The sequence below is a fragment of the Monodon monoceros genome, unplaced genomic scaffold, assembly GCF_005190385.1.
Source record: "Monodon monoceros isolate NGI ecotype Baffin Bay Population unplaced genomic scaffold, NGI_Narwhal_1 Super_Scaffold_21, whole genome shotgun sequence".
Lineage (NCBI taxonomy): Eukaryota > Metazoa > Chordata > Mammalia > Artiodactyla > Monodontidae > Monodon > Monodon monoceros.
The window spans coordinates 38,065,276-38,089,792 of NW_021703778.1; the positions used below are offsets into that span (position 1 = coordinate 38,065,276).

At 44.0% G+C, this 24,517-nt stretch overlaps 1 protein-coding gene across 4 annotated transcripts in view; it reads right to left on the minus strand.

Moving 5' to 3' along the window:
- The window catches only part of ABHD2 (abhydrolase domain containing 2), a 110,058-nt gene that overhangs the window by 57,284 nt on the left and 28,257 nt on the right, over nucleotides 1–24,517 (minus strand). The window contains exon 1 of one of the 4 annotated variants that reach the window (XM_029236905.1): nucleotides 10,112–11,696. The exons of 2 other annotated variants lie outside the window; for them this stretch is intronic. The gene's annotated coding sequence lies outside the window, so the exon portion shown is untranslated. Of the gene's footprint in view, nucleotides 1–6,028; nucleotides 6,880–10,111; nucleotides 11,697–24,517 lie in introns of those variants that run through there. One more of the 4 variants, XM_029236906.1, reaches the window with a different exon arrangement.

Sequence of the window (24,517 nt, forward strand, 5' to 3'; positions counted from 1 at the left end):
TCTCCCTTCATGACTTTGGGCACATTAAGGATGTTCCCCAAGCCCTTTACCAAAGGAAGTCAGGAGCATCTGAGGTACTAGTCATGGCTCCATCACCATTATTTATTTACCTCCTTCTTTGAACACAGAACATTTTATTTACTTATAGCACTTCACAATTTTTCAAAGTCCTTTCTGTATAGGATTTCATTTGCTTTTTAAAACATTTATTTTTACTTTTTAAATTAATTAAAAATTTAAATTAAAGTATAGTTGATTTACAATGTTGTGTTAGTTTCTGGTGTACAGCAAAGTGATTCAGTTATATACATATATACATACTCTGTTTCAGATTTGTTTCCATTATGGCTTATTATAGGGTATTGAAGACAGTTCCCTGTGCTATACAGCAGGACCTTGTTGCTTTCATTTGCCTGTGATAACAAGTTTGTGAAATGGGCAGCTGTTGTCAACCATGGGGACCCTGCGGCCCAGAGAGTGAAAGGCTTGGCCATGGTCACTTGTCACTCTGCTAATCAAGGGCAGAGTTAGGACTTCAACTGAGGCCTTGACCACTGCGTCCAGGGCTTGTTTGGATGATAAAATAGGCGTGATGAGGAAAATAGATGCTTTCATTCCGGAGACTCCTATGACTCTGTTAGTCATCCTTTAAAAATATTAGTTATCTAGAACCAGTGTAAATGAGGCTTAAGGTATCTTAAATAGTCAACGGCCAGCCTCTAGCTTTAAAAATACATCAAATTAGCATACGTGTATTCCAGAGTTGTCTGTTTTTAAGGCTATGGCCGACCAGGGGCTTCTCAGCAACACGGGGAGCCCTAGGAGGCCACTCCTGATACAAATCTGCTTGTTGAGTTGGAAGCTGGCAACACAAAGGAGAAAGGACAAACACTCAGACCACGACCTGGGCCTCCAGCAAGCCCAACAGTCACGACAAAGGGGTCATTCGGGAGTGACCCCTTCTCCTGTTTTAACCTTGCTCTCTCCTCCTCAGGGTCATTCTGTTAGTGTAGTGGTGTCACGTTTCACCCGTAGCCTGATCCTCAAGTTAAAAGGTCAAGCTATCAACTACAGTCAAATCACCCCCCAGAATACCCTTCAGGAAGGAAGGAACACACTGTCTGTAAGCGGAGCCCAGGTAGCTCTTGTCCAGTGCCAGGCAGATGGCTGGGACTGCATTAACACAGATGGCACTGGTGGCCTGAGGTTAGGGTTGTGTTGTGAAATATAAAACCCCCAAATCTTTGACTTCCCCGGTGGCACAGTGGTTAAGAATCCGCCTGCCAATGCTGGGGACAAGGGTTCAATCCCTGGTCCAGGAAGATCCCACATGCCACGGGGCAACTAAGCCTGTGCACCACAACTACTGAGCCTGCGCTCTAGAGCCCGAGAGCCACAACTACTGAGCCCATGTGCCACAACTACTGAAGCCCATGTGCTCTAGGGCCTGCGTGCCACAACTACTAAGCCTGTGTGCTGCAACTACTGAAGCCCGTGCACCTAGAGCTCGTGCTCCGCAACAAGAGAAGCCACCGCAATGAGAAGGCTGCGCACCGCAACGAAGAGTGGCCCCTGCTCGCCGCAACTAGAGAAAGCCCGCGCACAGCAATGAAGACCCAACGCAGCCAAAAATAAAGTAAAATAAATAAATTTAAAAAAAAACAAACTCAAATCTTTAAATGAGAAGATGCAGCACGATGCTCCCTGTCGCAGGAGAGGCGCACAGGCCCTGGCACTACCAGCAGGGATGTGAGGCTCCCAGCTCACACACCATGGGGCCTGCAATTGTCTGAGTGGAGAGGCCGGTTGAGGGGCCAGCACAAAGGAAGTGTGTGTGTGTGTGTGTGCGTGTGTATCTTTCTTGGTGTAAAGACTTGGATCTATACAAGTTAAGTCACATATGATACAACTCCACTGAAGACTAGAAAGAATATCAGGATAATAATTAAACATTGTAATGTTAAAAAAAGTAGTGGGCTTCCCTGGTGGTGCAGTGGTTGAGAGTCCACCTGCCGATGCAGGGGACACGGGTTCGTGCCCCGGTCTGGGAGGATCCCACATGCCGCAGAGCGGCTGGGCCCTTGAGCCATGGCCGCTGAGTCTGCGCGTCCAGACCCTGTGTTCCGCAACGGGAGAGGCCACAGCATTGAGAGGCCCGCATATCGCAAAAAAAAAAAAAAAAAAAAAGTAGTAATTTAATTTATCCCCAACTAAATTCCAGGCACTGGGCAGAAGAAGGAACACTCAGTGCAGAGCCATCTGTCTGCAGGATTCCCCCAGACATCCACAGCTACCTCCGGGATTCACCTAGAACTCACTCTTGAGGTTTAATAGGTCATCCGGCAAAATGAGCGGCCACCTTCTCAAGGGTTGGTGACTTTCGAATGTCAGTGTCTGGGAACTCAGCACTTGACTGGAAGCCCAACCAGCCCATGGCCCTGACTTTGTTCCCAACACAGAGGTTCGCTCCACAGACACGGGTCTGCCCTCGGCTTCCCTCTCCTTCAGCAAAGCCCAAGCCCAAGGGACACTTCAGTGATGGGGCAGAAAGCAGAGGGGTCACGTCATCCTGGGAAGCCCTCCCAAGGGAAAAGCTCCCTTTGCGTCGGCCCCACAGAGCGCTGCCTCACAGCTGCTCCCGTTTCTCTCCTGAGAACCTCAATTTCAAGTGGCTGATAATGTCTTTCCCTGGGTTTGAGCCAAGATGCCGGCCAGGGGTCAGAGCAGGTGCTGGGACTCTTTAGGAGACAAGGGCTCAGGATGTTTCCTCAGCTTCCCCAGAGAATGCCCTTCTCAGCAGGCCCTCCACTCTGCTCAAAGCACAGCCTCAGGTAAAGTAAAACAAATTTTCCATTTCAGGAAAAATATTTGTCCACTGAGAAGAGATTTACTCAGACCAAGAGATTTGTTTGGAGAGTGAGCACACGGATGAGGAATGCCTCTAGGAACACGTGGCTGGCATCTGGGACCAAACCAGAGACATTATCGGAACTGAGCTGGCCTCTGCCTATGTTTTCTTTTGGCTCTTACATGTTGAGTCAATAAAATTCAGAGATTAGCAAGACACAGCGCCTGACCTTGTAGGGTTCACAACCTGGGGGTGGAAGTGCATGAGGGAAACACAGACAACTACTGTCACAGTGAGAAGGAGTGGGCAATGGGGGCAGAAAGGCAGGATGGGAGGATGGTATGGGGAGACAATCACGAGGCTGAGAAGCACCAGTTTAACTCAGTACATGATGGGGAGTGTTAAGGACTGAATGTTTGTGTCCCCCCAACATCCACATACTGAAGCCCTACCCCCTACCCCGCATGTGATGATATTTCGAGGTGGGATCTTTGGGACATAATCAGGCTTAGAAGAAGTCATGAGGGTGGAGCCCCCGTGATGGGACTGGTGCCCTTATAAGAGGACGATGAGAGACCAGAGCTCTCTCTTTCTCTCTCTCTCCCTCCACCATGCAAGGATACAGTGAGAAGGTGGCCATCTGCAAAGCCAGGAAGAAGGCCCTCACCCGGAAACAAACCTGCTAGCACCTTGATCTTAGACTTTCCAGCCTCTGGAACTTTGAAAAATAAGTATCTGTTGTTTAAGCATCCCAGTCTACTGTATTTTGTATAGCAGCCTGAGCTGACTAAGATGGCAGTCTAAGGTTCTCAGAGGGGGCAAGTTTCTGAGCAACCAACCTCTGAGTCAAGGACTGGGCTGGTCACAATACCTCTGAGCGACGATATCGCCCCCCCCCCCCCACTTTACAGATGAGAAAAGTAGAGTCTTGACTTGCTTGATATCACAAAGTCAGGATTAGAGGACAGATCTCTGATGTCTGTCCAGAGCTTTTCTTACCACGCCACACTCGAGACCCATCAACTCCCTCAACTACAAGTTAGAACAACAATTAAACATTTTGTGCCTGCTCTTTTCTGTCTGATCAACTGGCAGAATGTTATATTAAATCATGTTTTTCCAAATTGATAACTGAATTTGTTGGAACTTCTCTTTGGTGTTCTTCATGTACATTAAACAAAAAAACATTTCTTTGATTTTACATGTTTTTCACAACTGTAACCATCTTCTTTAGATTAGTGAAGTTTTTTTCTGCAGGAGATCCATCTGGAGGGTAATTAATTTGGATATTCACATTGATTATTTCAAGATGGGGCCAGAATGTTAACTCATACTGAATGCTCCCCAAAGATAATGAGACCCAGAAGAGTGATGATAAAGAGGCTAGAGGTACTTCTGGAAAGGCAAGAGATGTCTGGTTTGGGGAAGCATTTTTACCTACTTTAATGAGTGAGAATAAATTAATCAGGACAAGGATCAGTGAGGGCAGGGGGTTGGGGTGGGGGGAATACTGGGAACAGAGCTTTGGGGCAGCTCCGGAAGTCAGAAAATTGACTTCCGCCTCCGTGTGTGTGTGTGTGTGTGTGTGTGTGTGTGTGTGTGTGTGGACAAGCCTGTGTCCCCACAGAGGAGGTGAGGAAGCAGGGAAGGGGCAGAACTCTTTAGACTTAGGGGAACAGTTTGTAGATACTTATCCTGGATCCTGAACTGCCAGAGCCTCCCCTTCATAGACCTTGAACCCAGGACTCTTGCTGCTCCTACCACAGATCCCTTTGGTTCCCTTCGTGGTCTCTCTTCCCCTGTCCAGCCTGGCTGGCCTGAAGCCAGATGGTCTTTTGTGTGCCTACAACACTGGGCCTCACTCTTCTCCACTAGGACACAGGCCCCTGGAAGCCCCTTCTTTGCAGGAGGCCCAGAGGTGGAGGAGACCCTGCACCACATGACACCAGTCCTGCTGGGGAGGCAAGGCTGAGGCTGGGAAAGGACTCCATCATTTTAGCTTTGGAAACAAACACCTTGGGCCTTTTATCTCAAAATGTCAAGTGGCATATTCAGCTTCCCCAACAATAGGCTCATCAGAAATATGATTTGGGGGACTTCCCTGGCGGTCCAGTGGTTAAGGACTCGCCTTCCAATGCAGAGGGTACGGGTTCCATCCCTGGTTAGGGAGCTAAGATCCCACATGCCTCGCAGCCAAAATACCAAAACATAAAACAGAAGCAATACTGTAACAAATCCAATAAAGACTTTAAAAATGGTCCACATCAAAAAAAAAAAAAAAGAAGGAAAGAAAGAAAGAAATACGCTTTGAACACTGAACAGCATTTTCCCCACTGGGGGGATGGGGTAAACAGTTCTTCACAGCTGTCACACATTACATTTTCAAAACTGCTGTTGTTAGATGCTCTATTCCTGAACTGCAGGATGATGCACAGGAAAATTCCAGTGCAGAATGGGTTGCTTCTGCCTGAAATGACCAAAAGTGGCCTAAGTAAATGAGAGAAATCAGCTTCTGTTCCTGAGACTGGTTTCTAAATAAATACAGGACACTGGCCCATCTACGACCCATTGTGTACCTTGTGAAAGCCATGAAACGCGAATGTTAGCAAGAACAAGCACATGAGTGACAATAAAACCACTTAAAAAGAAACCACACATTTTTTGCTCTGAGGAAAAATAAACTCAATTTTAAAGTTCAAAGAAAACCAGTTAAAACCCCTCAGAACTGCATTCACATGTTAAAGGTCTCTGATCCCATTAACTTCCTGCATATTTTTTTGTTTGTTTGTTTTTTGGCCACACCATGCAGCATGCGGGATCTTAGTTCCCTGACCAGGGATCGAACCCGCGCCCCTTGCAGTGGAAGCGTGCAGTCTTAACCACTGGGCCACCAGGGAAGTCCCAATCTTCCTGCACATCTAGCTCTGGTCACAGTCCTCTGTATACAGAAGGGAGGAAGCACAGTCCTCTCTCCTCATGTATATCTCAACCTGGTTTGGACACTATGCTCTAAGTGGGCTCGTAGTTTATTACGAGGCTCCAGGGTTCCACCAAAAAATACCATACATTAAAGAACTAGTCCTGCAAAGACCCAGTCAAATATTAGTTACCTAACTAGGGGACTACATCACAGCTCCTGGAGTCTGGCACTCAAGATGCTAAACTGTTCCCCCACCTTACCTTTCTTATCGCTAAATCATGGATTTGAAAAAACTGCCTCTGCTGACCAGACAGGGCGCATGGTGATGCACAGCACACAGAACACCTTCGTTTTGTCCCTGTCTCCCCGCTCAGCCCTCTTCTGTCTGGAGGACACGCAGAGAAATGTCAGTGGTCTGCTCTTTGCCCAACCCTTTTTGGCCACGTCTCAGGCCAAGATCACCTCAAAAATCTATTCCAGGGCTAGGCAGGAAGATAAGAGCTGAAATATCACATCGTATCTGCTACTATTCCTAGTGTGGGAGGAACTGGAATAGCTACATGTGAGGTTCCTGGATTATCTACATGGAATGCCCCTTTTAAGAACACTTTAATCAAGAGATTACTGTAAGAATTAAAATGTTAGCATTCAACATGGGCACATATCTTGCCTTTCTTTGATATGCAGAAAATAATTCACAAAATGGCAAACAATGACATTAGAAAAAAGATGGTTCTTAAAATAGTTAATTAAAAACATGCTTCTATTGTCAGTAATTATATATATCCTTACTACTGCCCCACACTCAAAACCTGGCTCTGTTCTTGTTCCCAGGGAGTTCACAGTCACGAGAAGGGGATAAGAAGGAAAGTGTATAAAGCTCTTTAGGGCTCAGGAGACTGGAACAAATGAGCTTGCGTTGGAGAACTCAGCCTCGCAAATATGCCAGTTCTCCCTAAATTATCTATAAATGTCACAGAGACACAGTAAAAATAACAGGATTTTTATATCTGGAATTAAACAAGCATTCTAAAGTTCATATGGAAAAACGAACGAGCTGTAATAGTCAAGGATATTATGAAAAAGAATAGTAGTGAGGGGGTAGTGGAACCAACCCCACTGCCCAGAGTAAAACATATTAAAAAGCTACAAATCTGCTTATGGTATATATTCAGGATTATCACCAGAATGGAACAGACTGGAAATACGTCTAAATGCATCCAGGAAACTTAGCAGGAGAAAAAGGTGGTGTTTCAATAAATGGGGTAAAGATGACTTGTTCAATAAGTGGCGTTGGGCAAAGGGTAGCCATCTAGAAAAAAATGAAGTTGGAGCCACACTTCACACCAGGACAAATTCCAGAGAGATTAAACATTTCAAAGTAAAAAATGAAAGCATATATGTGCCAAAAGAAAGTTTGGTATTTTTTAAAATAATTGTACAATGAAGAAGACCTCTCAGAGGAAAACAGGAATCCCAGAAGCCAAAAGAAATGATCCAACGATTTGACTATGCAAACGTTTAAAAAAAATTCTGCATGGCAAATACCACCATGAGCAAAGTCACAAGACAAATGACAAACCGAGAACAAATATTTGCAACTCCTACCACAAAGGGCTAATCTCCCTAGTACTTAAAGAGCTCTTTCAGGTGATTCTGAAAGACCAATGACCATCAGAAAATCGGGCAGGGGCTACCAATAGGAGGTTAATAGAAAAGGAAATAAAAACAGTTCTTAAATATAAAAAAGATGCACAGCCTTTTTGATAAAAGAAATACAAATTAAAACCACAGTGAGAAAATACTTTTTGCTTATCAGATTGGCAGATATAAAAATGTAGGAGAACCCCTTCTGTTAGCAAGGTTTGGGAGAAACAGCACTTTCATACTCCCGGTGCTTGTGGGGATAGCCCTGAGGGCATTAGCTAACACAATTTTCCACGCGCATCCTCTTTGACCCAGCAATTCTACTTCCAGGAGTTTATCCTACACAGACACGTGTGCATCATGATGTAAATGTAAAATTATCTGTTGCAGCATTGTGAAAGCAAAAGGTTGGAGATAAATGAAACCTCCCTCTAGCAGACTAATTAAACAAATGATGGTCCATTGTGGAATACTAAGAAGTCAAGACATATGTGGAGGAAGCTCTTCCTACATTCATATGGGAGAATCCCTCTGTGGTATTTCATGAAGAAAAGCAAAATGCAGAAGAGTATACAGAATACTACCATTTGTGCAATAAAAGGAAAAGAAGCGTGTGTGTGTGTGTGTGTGTGTGTGTGTGTGTGTGTGTGTAATTGTTTTTGCATAAAATATGTCTGGAAAAATAGTCAAGAAACTGGAAACATTGGTTGAAGGGAAACATTGGTTGATGATGTCTGGGGGAATCTTTTCATGGGAATGTAACCTTTGTTTTAAAAATAAATATAAATATAAGCTATCCAGGAGTTGAGGATGTTTATGATATGTGTAACTATAATAAATTTACTCTGATAAACCTCAGAGCCTACAAGGGCAACACTGAAGGACAGAACAAGGTCATAGACTCTGCTGGTTGATGAGAGAACTACTGGCAAATGCAGACACTGCTTCTTGAGCAGAAATGTAAAAGGAAGGAAATGATGCAGCTGCCCTGGAGCTTTCAATAAGAGGCACGCAGTTCCAAAAGGCTGAAAGAAGCCACTGTTGAAGGCTGTGGTTTAGCCCTGTTGAAATGGCAGCTCTTTGCTATGACATGGAACAGATAAATATTTCCTCAAATAGTCAACGACTCTACCCTTGTGAAAACTCACAGCAACTTAGGCAACAAACCTTCATACTTGTCCACAGGACAAGAGAGCATCACAAAATCATACAGATAAGCATATTCTAGAAAGTTCTGCTAAAGCAAAGCACATCTCTCTTTACACATGAAGGACAGATTCAAAAGACAACGGCTGGTGTCACTGCTTATACCTATTATTAGCAATGAACTACAAACGACTTTCAAAACTATGAAGGATGAAATGTATATTCAGAGTCCTCAGTTTTATTTCATATCTATCTAAAACAGCTAGAAGAAATCAAAAGTTTAAAAATCATCAAAAAAACAAAATAAAAATCAACTATATCCTCACAACCCTTATGAAACGATTTTCACTTGTTTCCTTTTTACCTGTATCTACTTGAATATAGAGTATTGATACAGTTATAATATTGGTACATCAATATGTAGATATATAATTTTGTCCTCTGCTTTTTTCACTTATTCCCTGTTTTTACATATAGTTATAATACTAAGTTCTGGATGACTGCACAAAATTCTAACCTGTTTATTAGCTATAGTTTAGAGAGCAAACATTTATCTGGCACCTTCTATGGACACATTACATAATGTAATTTACCCCTCACAGCAACATGTGTTATCAGGACCTCTCTTTACACACCAGGAAACAGTGTCTAAAGATCCAGCCGGCAGTCGACCTTGCATTTGAACTCCACATCTCTGACCTGATACCCACGTTTTTTCTCCTGCATTATACTGCTGCTGCCTCCATTGGGGATCCTTTTGTTCCCAAGGTTTATTACTACAATAAACAACGCTGGTAGAATATCTTTCCACGTCTCGTTTTTGCCTTTCTAGAATTTTTTTCATTTTTTTCAACACAGTAAAAAAGTCCAACAAGATGCCTCCTTACCCTTCTCCACTCCCAATTCCTGCTTCTGAAAGACAAGTATTTCAACTCTGTTGGTTGTCCCTACTCTCTTATACCACCCCAAAACATGCATTTTCTCCACCACCCCACCCATTCTTTTCAATATTGTTATAGCAACATGTTTGAATTAATATTCAGCATTTATATTATAACTATGTAAATATCAGTCACAACTAAGTCACATATCGTATTTTTCTTGTAGGACTCTTCATTTTCCCTCAGGTTACCACTTTTATCTTTTCCTCATTAGCTTAGTTTTCTTTGCACCAATCACCAACTTATTTCCAAACTCTAAAGGACCTGTAAGTCACTGGACAGTCAAAGACATCAGACAATCACCTGTTTTGCTTGATCCTGGAGACACTGCTCAAGGAGCCCTCTGTGCCTGCTCCCTCTGGAAGGGCTCCCCTCCCTCCCATCCTGCGAGGCCCCTTTGCCTCTCTCCTGTGTTGTGGACCCCATGGTCACACTCCTTGGCTAACTTCCTTCTTTTGGTGGAAGTTGGCTTCCACTAGCTTCTTGAGAAAAAGTAAATTGGAAAAAAAACTTTTTGAGACCAACTCTCCATATCTGAAAATGTCTTTATTTTACCCTCACAGTAGTTTAGTTTGTCTGGTATATAAGTCCAAGTAAAAACCGTTTTACCTCAGGATTTTGAAGTCCTTGCTCTACTGTCCTTCAGCTTCTGGTCTGCCATTGAGATCTGGTGTCATTCTGATGCCTGGTCCTTGTGTGTGCTCTATTTCCTTACTCTCCGCAAATTTTTGGGATCTTGCTTTAGTGCCAGTGTTCCAAAATTTCACAAGAGCCTTGATTAGGTCTTTTTCATTCTCTGGGCTAGGATTTCAGAAGTTCTTTCAATCTGGAGTTTTCAGGTCCTATACTTATGGGATAGCTATTGGGATACTTCTTTGATATTTCTTCCCCTTCACTTGCTCTAGCCTCTTTCTGGAACTACGACAATTTGGATATTGGATTTCTTGGACTGATCCTCTAATATCTCTTCCACTTTTCTTTGTTATTTTTGTTGTTACTGTTATTAATATTAAGTTATAAGGACTTCTTATTCTACCTGCTGGAAGAGATCTTCATTTAATCTTCTAATCTCTTTATTAATCTTCTCCATTTGTGCTCCAAAAGCTCTTCCTGTTCTCTGAACGATGCAATTCTTCTTGCCACAAGGATGTACATCTTCTCTTCCCTCTGAGTATGCTCATGACAGGTTTTCTCCAGTTTACTTTGGTTCCCTCCATTGTGTTTCCTCCCCTTCCTTTCATCTGCTTGCTTTATACCTTTGCCTTTCATGTTCAAGGCTTTCCTTACATGTCCAGCAACTCTTGGTGGTCTGCTCCTATGGCAGGAGAGTTGATGCCCAGCTATCTGTCTACACAGGCCGGGCCTGTCAATCTGTGTCTTCCAGCCGCTCTGTTACAGGACCCCCAAATAGCAGTCTTTGGGACTTTTCCCTTGGGCAGGCTAGTTTCCCCAGAGGCGAGTCCTTCCATCTCCTTGGGGAACCTGGTCATGGCTGGGACTTTCCACGCACAGACTCTGTGGCCTGGCGCTTCACTCCCACTCTCTATGTGCCAGTCTCCTGCCAGGGCGGAGGCAGGGCAGTCACCTGGTTGTGTGGGATGGGAAGAGAATGGGGGACTCTCCACCAGTCCTCGTGGTTTCAGACATCTTTCACACCCCATCCTCAGGGATGCCTCGCTCCTGAGCCTTCAAATCAGCCTGACTCTTGCAGAGTTCTCACTCTGTAGGCTGGGGTTTCAGCTGTCTCTGCTCCTCTAAGTTAGTTTCTACTTGTCCATCTGCTTTCCACTCATCTGCTCCCCTCTCCTATCCTATTCTCTATGTTCTTGAGAATTTGTGCCCTTTTTCCCCTTATTATCATTTTAGTGGGGACTCAAGAAGAGGTGAAGATAAACATGTGTTTGATCGGCCACTGTTAATCAAGCCTGTTAGCTTTTCTCTTTGTTTAAATGATTTCCTTGTGTTAAATTCATAGCAGTGGAATCAACATTTTTGCTCCTTTATTTATGATCTGTGCCTTTATGTATTTGCTCAGTAAACATTTATGGAGCACCTAGTGTGTGCTGGACATGATCCTGGGCAGTGAGGACACATGGCAGAGAGAAAACAACAAGGACTAGGGAGTCAGACAGACCAGGGTCCAATCTCAGTTCTTATAGCTCTGCACCTTTGGGCAAGTCAATTCACCTTGTTGAGTTGCATTTACTTATTAGTTAAAAACTGGAGGGTAGAGGTGAAGAATAATAACACCCATTTTGCAGGGTTGTTCTAAAGATGAAATAAAATATATTGAAATCACTGAACTTGGTGGATAGGAGCCACTCAAGAGACAATGGCATTTGTTATTTTTGTTGTTATTGCTGTTAATAGTAAGTTATTTCATGATTTATCATGGAATACCAACTAGTAACTAATTTTAATGCAGATGAATGTAAATTCTACAGTGGAAGTCCCAGATGTTGTGAGATAACCAACAACTCACTCCGAGCATGGAGGACGATAACCAGGAAGGCTTTCTCAAAGAGGTGGTATCTGTGTTCTCTCAAATAAGGAGTCTGTGTAAAGGTATGGAAGGATTCCAAGTAGAAGGAATGACAAGTGTGAGACACAGGCCAGAGAGAACACAGGTTATCAGGAAATGTGGAGTGATTTGATGTGTCGGGAACACAAGGCATGTGGGTGGGAAAGAAGCAGCAAGGCTGATGCTGGACCTCACCCCACAGGTGGCTTAGAGCAGGGGCATGACATGACCAGATTTGTGCTTTAGAAGACAACTTGGTGGCCTGCAAGGTGGTTAGAAGGGTAGAGAATAGATGTGCAGCTACGGGATCAGTCCAAGCAAGACCTGATGATGCCCTGAACTGAGGCAGAAGCAATGGGATGGTGTGGAGAGACAGACTGAGGAGGTTGAGCTGATAGGAGTCAGCGGCTGTGGTCACCATCATACTCCCTCCTCCTGGATACAGGGTGAGTCTGTGTGCCTGAAGTTAGGCGTGTCCATAAGCCCTGCTTTAACCAACGAAATGGGAAAGAAAATGACTGAGGGTCCCTTCTGGGTAGCAGTGAGTTGTCTCAGCCCTTTTCCCACCTCCGTGGTGGCCATGGAAGCACACATGGAGATGACACCTCCATCAGCTGGGGTCCTAGTGGGAATACAATCAGTAGAGCCCTCCTGCTGGTTAAAGTAAACATGTAGCAGGAGTGAGAAATAAATGTTTGTGGTTTTAAGACACTGAGATTTAGGGGTAATTAGTTACCATGGCATAAACTTGCCTATCTTGACTAATGCCGTGTCCAATTTAATTTCATATTGATCATATTGCCGGATTTTCCTCTGAGTATCCAACAATACTCCATTTATAAAAGTTTCATTGCTACCAAGGCTGAACATTATTTGGTATTTATTACTCGTCTTTCCTCTTGTGGAAATTATCTAGTCATATCCTTTACCCACCTATCCACCGAGGTCTTATAGATGTCCAAATATTCTTGTATGAACTTGGTGTACATGATGCCCTTTGTCATTTGTATAACTGATCTAGCTAACAATGTTAATATGAAAATAGCTACAATAAAGCAGCTATACTTACTGAAGTCTTACACATGCTAAGCGGCCTATAAACCGTTTCCCATTGCTGTCTCTTTTTATTTTCATACTGAACCTATGAAATAAGTGCTCTTATGCCCATTTTAGGAATGAGGAAACAGACACTCAGCAAGGTGAAGTGGCCTGGCCACGAGGGGCCAGACCTGGCATTTGAGCCCAGGTGGTCTCACCACGGAGCCCGGGTTCCACATCTCCCGGAGCAACAGCTGCTAACTTCTCCCTCTGCCTGGCGCCCCGGCACTCACCTTCCCAATCTTGAGGAAGACCTTCATCCAATTTGACTTTCTCCTCTAGCTTCCTATTTTTTCCCCTTCCTTTCTTTCTCAGCTTTGGTTACCACACTCATTTTTTTTTTCCCCCTCAGTTTCTATGAGCTGACTTCTTTTCTGACCCTACTACTGAAAACTCACCCTCAAAAATCCCTGATTCTGGGACTTCCCTGGTGGTCCAGTGGTTAAGACTCTGTGCTTCCAGTGCAGGGGACGCGGGTTCGATCCCTGGTCGGGGAACTAAGGTCCCACATGCCACACGGTGCAGCCAAAAGATTCTTTTTTAAATCCCTGTTTCTTTCTGGCCGAGCTCCAAGGCCTTTGGTCAGCCCTCATTCTTCCTCACTTTCTGTGGTTTCTGACACTGTCTCGTGCCACGCCTTCCTTCTCTAGCTTCTGTGGCAGCCGGGGCTCCTGGCTCTCCTCTAACCTTTCTGACTGCCTATCTCTGGCTTGCTCACTGGCTCTTCCTCCCACCCTCACCTGCCACAGCCATCAGTCCTCAGCTCTCTCTGCCCCTCTGTCTTTCTCTCCCCTGCCGGCAGCCGCTCTGGGATCTGCATGTCCGGCCTTAAGCCCACACCTAAGCCACACCGTTGTCACATTTGCACCTGGGCACAGGTACATCCTACAGACTGCCCCCAAACTAAACAGCTTTCCCCAAGAAAGCAGCTTCCCTACTGGACTTCTCTATTTCTGTCAATGATTCTATTCTTCTCTCAACTGCTCAGTAACCTCTGCATTTTCTGTGATTCAGCCCTTCCCCCCCCGATGCCCAAGGCCATTCCATTATCCACCAACATTTGATTGATTGATTCTATTGATTCTACCTTGAAAGGCATCTGGAATTTGTCCCATCCTTCCCTTTCCTACCACCACTACTGGTCGTGGGATCAAGTCCAAACACCTCCTTTCTGGGAATTTGAGAATCCATGTGATCTGACCTCCTCTTTCTCCCCTGAAGACCTGGGGCTCTCTGCTGCAGTCAGACGCTCTTGTCACACCAGATCATGGCATAGGGACCTGGCAAAGAGCTGTCCGGGAAGCAGCTACGGAGACTAGGCTAGTGATGGGGCCAAAGCACACTAGCAAACAAAATCAAGGGCACAGTGAACAAAGGGCAGAGAGGGCGGCAGGTCCAAAGGCTACACAAAGAGCACCAAGAAGATGTTTGGGAAATGCAAGAGAGATGGTCAACGTCCAGCCAAATGAAGATCCTGGAAGTGGGGCGACAGGAGCAGAGGGGCTGTGGGGTCAGGGCACAGCAGTGACAATGAGGACACATGCCAAGTCGGTGAGGACTCCATCATCTTGTTACGCAGGCCAGCTGGCTGGGAGGTTAGCAGGACAAGGGGAGAGATGTGGGTGGGTGAAGAGTGCTGGCCCGGAGAGCAAAGGCAGTTTTCTACCGGAAGCATTTGCTTAAAGGATGGATTTCACTGGCTCACGCTCACACCAACCTCTCTATCTTCTCTTCTTTCCAAATCAACTCATCTTTCAGGATCACACAAGACCTCAACATCCAAGCCACCATAGTACCATCTCCCTCTTTCTCTGAACTCCTTTATCACTTACCTGAATTACTCATTCTGACACTTAATCACCTGGGTTCCTACCAAAACTACCTAAAAACATTAGGGTGCTCTGACTCTGTGCAAAGTAGCAGCCATAGAGAATAAAGAAAATTTTAAGATGGTGTCTGTCCTTAAGCCTCTCAGAATACAGAAGAGAGATACACACATGGAATGATATCATTTACATCCCTGTAGTTAGGTAGGAGCCAAAGGGGCAGAAGAAGACTGAAAGTCTGAGAATGCTGGAAGAACTAGGATGTGGGGAGGCCTTGAGGGACGAAGAGCACTTTGACACGCAGAGGAGATGGAAACACGAGAAAAAGGGTTCTGTGTGTGTGGGAGGGGACGAGTGTGGTATACACACAGAGAACAGACTGGAAGAGCAGGTTACTAAATATTAACTAACTTCAAAAAATACATATTTATGTATTCACTGAGAAGAATCATCCTTTATTGAAATGCTAAGGAAGGAAAAGTCTGTACTGTTACGGCTTGGCAGATTTCAAGTTTAAAAAACATACATGGGGAATTCCCTGGTGGTCCAGCAGTTAAGACTCGGCTCTTTCACTGCCGTGGGCCCAGGTTCAATCCCTGGTCAGGGAACTAAGATCCCACAAGCCGTGTAGCACGGCCAAAAAAATAAAAGAAAAAGAAATTAAACAAACAAACAAACATGGAGTTTCTCACTTTATATTAATAAGGAATTACTGTTCAAGCTTTTGTTATCTGGCTGAAAACACTAGTTCTGGAGAATTTGGTGCCACATGTCAACAGGAAAGTCAGGTTGGTTGGCAATGGCATTAGTACTCAGTGGAAACATGGAAAAATACACAACCTGCTGCTTCTTGTGGACCTCTCCATTCCCACAAGGCCAGAGATGGTTTGGGATCAACCACTGGACCTCCAGGCTAGGAGGTTTCCCAAATGCTCCGGATTATAGACTCTTACTGTCTACCTCAGAAATTAAGCCCTCCAACTTGACGCCAGGCACCCTCGCTGACCGAGAGTCCTCACTCTATGATTAGAAATGACATGGGGTGGAGATTTAGGGTGGTTCACAAGCTGCCACAAGGGCTGACTCATTTCCAGGGCTCGTGGTGACACTGCACCGCAGGCAGCCGCCTTGGGCAGAGGAAGTGCTTGCTCTGAGGACACAGTCCTTGAGAGAGGGCACTGCTCAGCCTGGCAGACAGTTACTTGGGGTGGTAACAGGGATGGCATCTCATCCAATCATGTGAAACAACAATTCGTGAAGGATTACAGCTTTCTGTATGAGTAAAAGCTTTGCTTCCTAGAATTTCACGGAGGGGTAGATTTCCTTAGAAATCCAGGAAGATGCTTTCCTTGAGTTAACCACCAAGCAGATTCTGATCCTAAAACCCAGTCCCCCCAACAGACTCCATTTGCACAGAAGGTATCCTTGAGGCTGCTACAGAGAACTGGGGGCTTCCAAAATTGGTCGCTTCACACACGGCTGATTCAGACAAAGATGAAGTAAAACTGCGGTCAGCTCTTAACCCTCTACACCGCTGGATGGCAACAGGGGCAGTTAGAGTTTAGAAATCATATTTATTAACCCTCTAGAACACACTTTCAAAGTCAAGTTACTGTCTTAATTATACTTTACTAGTAAAGCATATACTGCTTTGCAGTATCGAGTGTACTGTCATAGTGAAGAGAGCCATGCCGTGGAGCAGGCAGACAAAAGGATTAGTTTGACATCAAAATTGGTAAGCACTAAATTTATAGGATCAGTAGAACATAAGAAACTGATAAAAGTTGGCTACACTTGGAAATTTTAGAGTTTCTAGATAATGAGGCCCATTTTCTGCTCCTGGATATTGGATTGATTTTCAGTCAACTACATATTGAGAAGGACGGGAAACGTGGATCTGATCCCAGGCAAATCCTGTAAAGTAAATTGGATTTAGTTAAGTTGTTTAAGCAAAATTAAGGATGATTGGTGGACAAAGATGGTTGCTGAAGCCTAGTCTGGGAAAGAGTGAAAGAGAGGGTGACTTGGCAATGGGACCGGCCTTGCACGGAGCAGAGGCCCACTTGCCCATCCATATGTGCTGGGTTTGACACCGTTGTGATGGAATCAGCTGTAGCACATGCTTCTTTTGCCTTTCTGAAGGCATGGTAGAGCCCTGAAGAATAAACTCAGGCATGATGAACAGGGGAATAGGTTGGTCATACGTTTTTGGAAACTGAAATTGACTGCTTTAAGGAGTGCACGGCACATGGGAGATGTGCTGCCTTCCATCTGAACTAAATCAAAGAAGTCTTGAATATTCTGGATTTGGAAGCTTTTAGATCTTTCAGCAATTCCTGCATGAAGGCACAGAGTCTCTAACAAGAAGCTACAACCTGTACCAAGGTTAGAGAAAGTGGATGAATTTCTCCACAGGCTCAGCTTGCTCATCTTGATTCAATACAAGAGGCCTCAAAGATGGTAGCACTTTCCTCCTGGCCTCTTGGATAAGTGACCTGCTAGGGCAGAGACAGTACAGGTGGGCAACATCCAAGAGTTAAATTAAACCTGACCACTGGTGAACTGAACACCTACCCCTAATGCATACCCCCTTATAAAAACCTCACCATCTGATGGCAGAAGACAGTAACAGAGGGTGGCCAACGCACCCCCGTTTGTCTGGTACTTCCCTGGTTTTAGCATCGAAAGTTCCATATTCTGGGAAACCTATCAGTCCTGGGAAAACCGGGATGTTTGGTCAGCCTAGTAACAGAGGACAGTAGCCAAGGTTTAACAACTCTCAACTTTCTCACCTTGACCGCTTTGGTTTGGGCCATGTCATCAGAAACAAGGAATTTTAAGATGAAGTCACCTGAGAACGTGTCCTCACTGAGGCTAACCATCAATAATCAGTCTCAACAGAGATGATTTTGAATCTTTCATCTTTCAAGAACTCTCTTGCAATGTAAGTTTCCCAAAAATGTGCTTGAAGGTCTGGTGCTTACATAATAAGCTCACCAGAGCATTACAGATCCACTTATCAATTGTTAATGATTTACCACAAGCATCTAAGGAAATATTTGTACAGTTCTTAAAATGGGTAAAATCAGGTCAATAGAATTAAGACTCTTGGCAATTAGGAGATTATCCTATAAACAGGACAAAGCTTTAGTGTTCAGCCAAGGAGGAAAGGATCTAAATCTGATTTGGAATGTCTCTGGGAGCAAGAGGGAATTAAGAATTTAAGCCCAAGATAATCAAATTCTTTTCAACTTTAACTCACTATAAATAAGCAGTGCTGGCTCCAGAATTTCTACCCAGGAGGGGCCTAGGGGTGGCAATCTGACTGGAAGGGGACATGTGAAGCTGCTTTTGCATGGTGTTTTATTTAAGACTGAGAAAACACCAATTGTCTATATCCAAGACCCTTGCCCTAGCTTCCCCTGTGACACTGCCACTGCAAACAGACAGTAAAATAAAAAGGAGGCAAGGAAGGAAATGGGAAGGGGAGTAGGAGTTTATATACGGAGTCCTTTGCTCTTTAGATTTGGAAAATAATTCCATATACTGCAGTATCAGAGAGATCTGAATTAGTGATTTTCTGTTGAGTACTTCTAATTAGGACAAAAATAGTGTATCTTGCGTATATATACATATATATATATAGTAATTTTATATATAGAATCAGGCTTTTATTTGGGGTACATAAAAGAAAAATGAATATTACTGTTAGGAAGGGAATGTGTATGACTGCAACAGAGAGGGAATTGGTATTGCTTGAGAGAAGAAATAATTAGGAAGTACAGTTGTGCAGAAACCAATAACATTTTTTGTTTTTGTTTTTTGGTTGTGCCGTGTGGCATGCAGGATCTTAGTTCCCTGACCAGAGGTCGAACCTGCACTCCCTCCAATGGAAGCTTGGAGTCTTAACCACTGGACCACCAGGGAAGTCCCTAAAAATTTTGTTCACAATGAAAACGTTTTTAAAAATGACCTTTTAAAAATACCTCCCAACAATGGAGTCTCAGAGAAGTAGGTCTTCAAATGTTCATTAACCAAGACTAACGGAGGACCACTGGCAGGAAACTAAAAACGTGGACTAATTATGATGAGAACAACATTTCAATAGGATTCTTGTTTGGAGTTTGTACTCTCGGTGAGTGAGGAGACAAACAGAAAAAAACCACAGAAGATGAACCCATTACGATCCATGGAAAGGTCATGGGGTTTCTGCCATTCTCTTATCAGCGTCTGAAGCAGCTTCAAAGAGGAAATGCTCAGAAAGGGCACCATGGCATAGGTGAGTCAACTACTATTTTTGACTTGGTGTTGGAATGGGTGTGACCCTCTTCTTCAAGTTTCAGGTATCTCTCAAACTCACAGAGAATAATAACATCCAGTTCTTATTAATACAGGTGGCAGCTGGTTGCAGAAGAAACCCATTACCTTTTTGTCTCTGTGGAAGAAAGGACCCACAAACATGTGGCTGAGGTTTTGATCACACTGCTTCCCTTCTCCAGACCCTGTAGGGACTCACAGATGTCTCCTGCATACAATAAAAACACCTCAGCTACCCGCTTTTAGGCTTGTCTATTAGCTAAGTGCTCCATCACATTCCTCCTAAATGCCTTCATCTTCAGCTATACCATGACCCATACTGACAGGCCTGCTAATGAGTGAAAAAGTAGAAGCCTGGCTTCCCACAGGGAATATATACATTTTAATAGCAGGCTTCCAGAGATGGGGCACCTGCTTCCTGTCTTCATTTTCTAACGAGGACCTGGTGATGGAAAATACAAGGGAAGGGCAGAGGCTGCAAACTGCCTTTCTGCATAGACCTGGGGTTGCCCTGACTTAATTTAAGACCAAACAACCAACCTATCTACTTTCAGAGACAGCATGGTGACTTCCTAATAAACAAAACTTGATCAGAGCCGAAGGTACACTTGATTCCCTGGAGCGCCCCTGAGCAGCACTGATTGCATAAGCTGAAAACAGTGTGGTTTCTTTCGCCTGAGCACGTGGCATTCACCAAAATGGGAACATCCCTCATCTACACCTGTCTATGGAAAACGAGAGACAGAATGGCATATACTTAAAGATCTGGCATTGCTAGGAAACCTGTTCTGTCTGGTCAAGAGTATGGCTCTTGATGTGGGGGTACATGTACTCCACTGATGAAGAAAAGAGACAGACACAGATCCCTAAAGAACAAGATGAAATGTGCTAAATGGACACAGAAGCTACATGCTGGGGAAACATGGGTAGGAAGATGGAAGAGGGCCTCATTCTGGCTGAAGAGGAGTTGGAGGAAGTCAGGCAAATTTTCTCAGAATTGAAGCTATTTAAAGTTTCTCTTACAGGGTAAGGAGGTATCTTGGTGGAGAGAGAAAGAAGGGATTTGGGGGAGCCAGGGATGAACACCTAAGGGGTAGGCACTTAACAGGCAATAGGAGAACGCCATGAGTGGTAAGGTGGGCCAGGTAGGCTGGGGTCACACTGTAGCACCCTGGGTGCTGGCCTGCTTGAAGAACCCAACTCAAGTGGTATTGTGACAGAGTGGGGCAGAGGCAGGGAGGTGACTCGGGACACTCCTGTAAAGCACAAGGGAGTGACAGTTACACAGGTGAATATATATGCAAAAGGCCCTGAGCTGTATACTTAAGGTTTGTGTATTTTAATATATGTAAATGATAGCTCAAAAAAGTCCTTAAAAAAAATAAAAGCCCATGGGATCCAGTGTCCCCTTGTCTTAGAGCAAGGGGAGTGGGAATAGTTAGGAGAGGGCAGATACACAAGAAAATCCTTCTCTTTGGGTTCTTGCCCTTACCTTGTAGCCAGGGCTCCCCAACCCCAGGGTCCTTCCCGTAGGAAGCTCTTCTGGTGCTTGGTGACAATGCAGTGGTTCTAGACTCAGAGGATGTTAGTGCTGAAAGGGTACTGCAGGAAAGCTACCTGTTTCATTTTATTATTTTATTTAATTTTAATTTTTTTTTCTGGCTTAAGTAGCAGAAATTATTTCTCACAATTTTAGAGGCTGGAAGTCCAAGATCAAGGTGTAAGCTAATCTGATTCCTGGTGAGAGCTCTTTTCCTGGCTTGTAGAAGGCCACCTTCTTGCTGTGTCCTTATATGGTAGAGACAGAGCACTGGTATCTCTTCCTTTTCTTACAAGGACACTAATCCTATCATGAAGGCCCCACCCATATGACCTCATTTAACCCATATTATCTCTTAGAGGTCCCATCTCCAAATATCATCACATCAGGAGTTAAGGCCTCAACATATGAATTTGGGGAGGGACACAATTCAGTCCATAGCACAACCCATTTCCCAAGCCACACTGGGATGGTTCAATGTGAGTTAGAATGGGAAAAGAGGTAGTATACACAGCCAGAATAATGGGGTCAATCAGCCCTGTTTTTTTCATGCATTACAGTTAAAGAATTACCATCAGAAACACTCAACCTTTTCTTCATGGCTTAAGACTAGAGATATATGTAAAGCACAGCTCTAGAATGTTCCCCTCTTCATGGCTCTGTGACTTCTAGTCACTGAGTCATTCACCCCCAACAAAAAGCTGGGGTATTAGAAGTCTACGTGGTGTCTGCCACATGTATAAATAAAAAGAACATTGATGCTGTCTTGGGTAGTACTTTCCTATCATAGCTTCATGATGAGAAGTAGCTTTGTAAGACTGTTTCATTTTATACACAAGGAAACCAAGGATCAGAGGGCCTGTCACTTGGTCCAGGGTTCTGCAGCCAGTTTAGAAGAAGACCTCAGTTTGTATCCTAATCCACATTTCAAATCAAGCCTTTTTCTCTACACCACTGCTGCCAGCGGCCATTAGGAAATCTGAATGGTTGACATAATTCTGAAGCTGTTAAAAATCAAATATTAGAAGATATGTAGCAGCGTGGATAAATGTCCATGGTATATCAAGTGCTTTGTTTTGTTTAAATTTTTTGACTGCGCCGCAAGGCATGTGGGATTTCAGTTCCCCCACAGGGGATCGAACCTGCACCCCCTGCATTGGAAGTGCAGACTCTTAATCACTGGACCGCCAGGAACGTTCCCACGGAACACGAAGTGTTAAAGCAGGTTACCAAATGCTATATATGCCCCTGATTTTGTTGGGGGAAAGTATCTGCAGCAGAAAAAACCCCACAGGGGTGATGACCAAAGTAGTAATGATATGAATCTCTGAGGAGGAGACTTACAGATGATTTTTGTATGTTTCACTTTATTCTCCATTTAAAAAAATGAATATGCATTAAATTTTTTATTCGGGAAAAAACAGAGATCTGTATCATCAACTACATTTTCTAAATACTGATTTGATCTTTTAGTTTGCTTGTTTCACTGAAAGCAAACACTTCTTGAGAACAAAAAAAAGGAATTGCTAGGTAAATATTGATCTGTTGCTAAGTGATCAAGAGACATATCATCCCATCTTAGAAAAGTTTTCTTCCAGACATTAAAAGGTTCACTTCTAATGTATCTTTAGATAGGTGATCTCAAAACAGATTTAAAAACTGACTTTAGTGCTGAAAGGAGGGAAAAAAATCCCTATTCTCCTAACAGGTTTTCGATGTTCACCTTTCACCGACTTTTTTTTCTACACCAGAACAGTAAGAGACTGTGTCCTGATTCCGTACATAAGTCATAATAACTGGCCACTTTCAGTCAGGGTTACTGAGTAACACCATTAGCTTTTTGTAAATCAATTAACTGACATTTCTAGCCTAGATGATTGTTTGTGAAGGCTGCAGACAGGCTTCCTCTGGGAAAAAAATCTTCAAAGTCCCAGGAGAAGCACTTTTACCCATAACAGATATGTTTCCTGCCCTCAGCTTCAAATATATGGAAGGCTGTTACAAACACGCCACACAGAGAAAGAACATCAAGGCCACTGGCTTCCGACAGGGATTAAAATAGAAAGAGGGTCATGCAGGAATCGGAAGGCCACTCTGGGGCCAGTCCTGCTAGAGACTCTTGTCGTGGGCTGGCCCCTCACTACTCTCGGCTTCCTCTTTCTCACCTGTACACTGAGAAAGGTCTCTGTCCCCCTCCCTGTGGATAGGAAGGAAGCCAGCTCTGGGGTCACAGACTTGGGTCCAGTCTCCACCTCTGCTACTCCTCATTTCCCCATCCTTAAAATGGGAGGAAAAATGAATCCAACCTCAAAGTTGTTAAGAGGATTAAATGGCATAATGCCTATGAGAGATACTCAAAATTTTAAATGCAGTAATGTGGATGAGAGAGTAACAGGAAAACATTTTGGTGATATGCTACGTGAACACAGGATATAGTTTTTCTCAAAATTAAGAGTATAAATAAAAAATAAGAACCTAGTTAAAAGATGGAGGGGAAAAGTGAATCCTTTTGCCCTTTAATAATCATTTGTCACGATCAAGTCAGAGCATGTGGGTGTTTGGCATTTAGCTGTTTTAAGTAATGTTCCAACGTGCTCTAGGAGGGCTGGTCCTGTGCTCAACAGGACAGGTCTTGGAAGTACATAGTTTCTGGGGAATTGTCCTCTCACAGCCACCTTCAAACCATAGCTAAGTCCTAAACATGCATCAGCTCTGCCTTTAACCTAGGCTGACCTCCACCTCTCCCTGATTTGGGTTTCACCAGGAAGGAGCGTGGCAACTGGTTAATGAAGGGGGTGGTGGGAGAGGGTGGCCAGAGCCACGAGGTCCAAGGAGACTGTGACCAGGGATGCACTTCCATCCCAGGAGGGAGGGTGGGGGCAATCGCAATAGAGGTCACGCAGCGCCAGGACAGTTCCATAGGCTCATCGAGAAAGAGTGCCAGGAAGGGGAAAAAGCAAAGAGAAACTGTTGGACTTATGTCTCTGGGGTATTTTTCAAAGAAAAACAAGAAAAGAGGTTAAAAAAAAAACCTGCCAAAATCAGCTCTTTTTTAACAATTGGTGTGGAATCAAACCTTATGTGATGTTTATCCAGAGCCTGGACAGGAGCAACTTTCCCAGGGCTTCCTCTAATTACTTAGGAAGCAATGCTGGGTCGAAATGTGTACTCAGCTGCCTATAATCTTGTAGGGCTTTTAATATCTTGGTTTTCAAAAGCTCTCTACAAAGAGAAGACCTGGGAACTGGGTCTAACTGGGTCCCGCTCAATCTGAAATCGGGTGCCAATGTTCCTTGCCAGATAAGTGAATTATCTAAATTAAGTATGGAAGAAAAATGCTGGACAATTTTGAAAACATACCGATTCTGTGCACGCTCCTCAGAGAGGAGCGTTTTCAATGCAAACACTGCTTGCTAAGAACACCACGTCCTTGATAATGGTTGTGGAGCCTACTGTAATGTAAAGTCCCTTCAGCAGGGGCAGGTCCAAATTTACTATGATGACATTTATATGGTACATGGCAGTCCACAGGTGTTAGGCAATATAACGGAGTTATAAGTCTCTCTCGACTTGACAGCAAATTTTTGGAGTCATGGCATTATTGTTACAACTACGAGCAAACTGTACACAAACACCCAAAACACCTGCAACCCACAAATCTTCACCCGTGGGTAACAGCACATGAAAATGAACTAGACAACCAAAGAGGACAA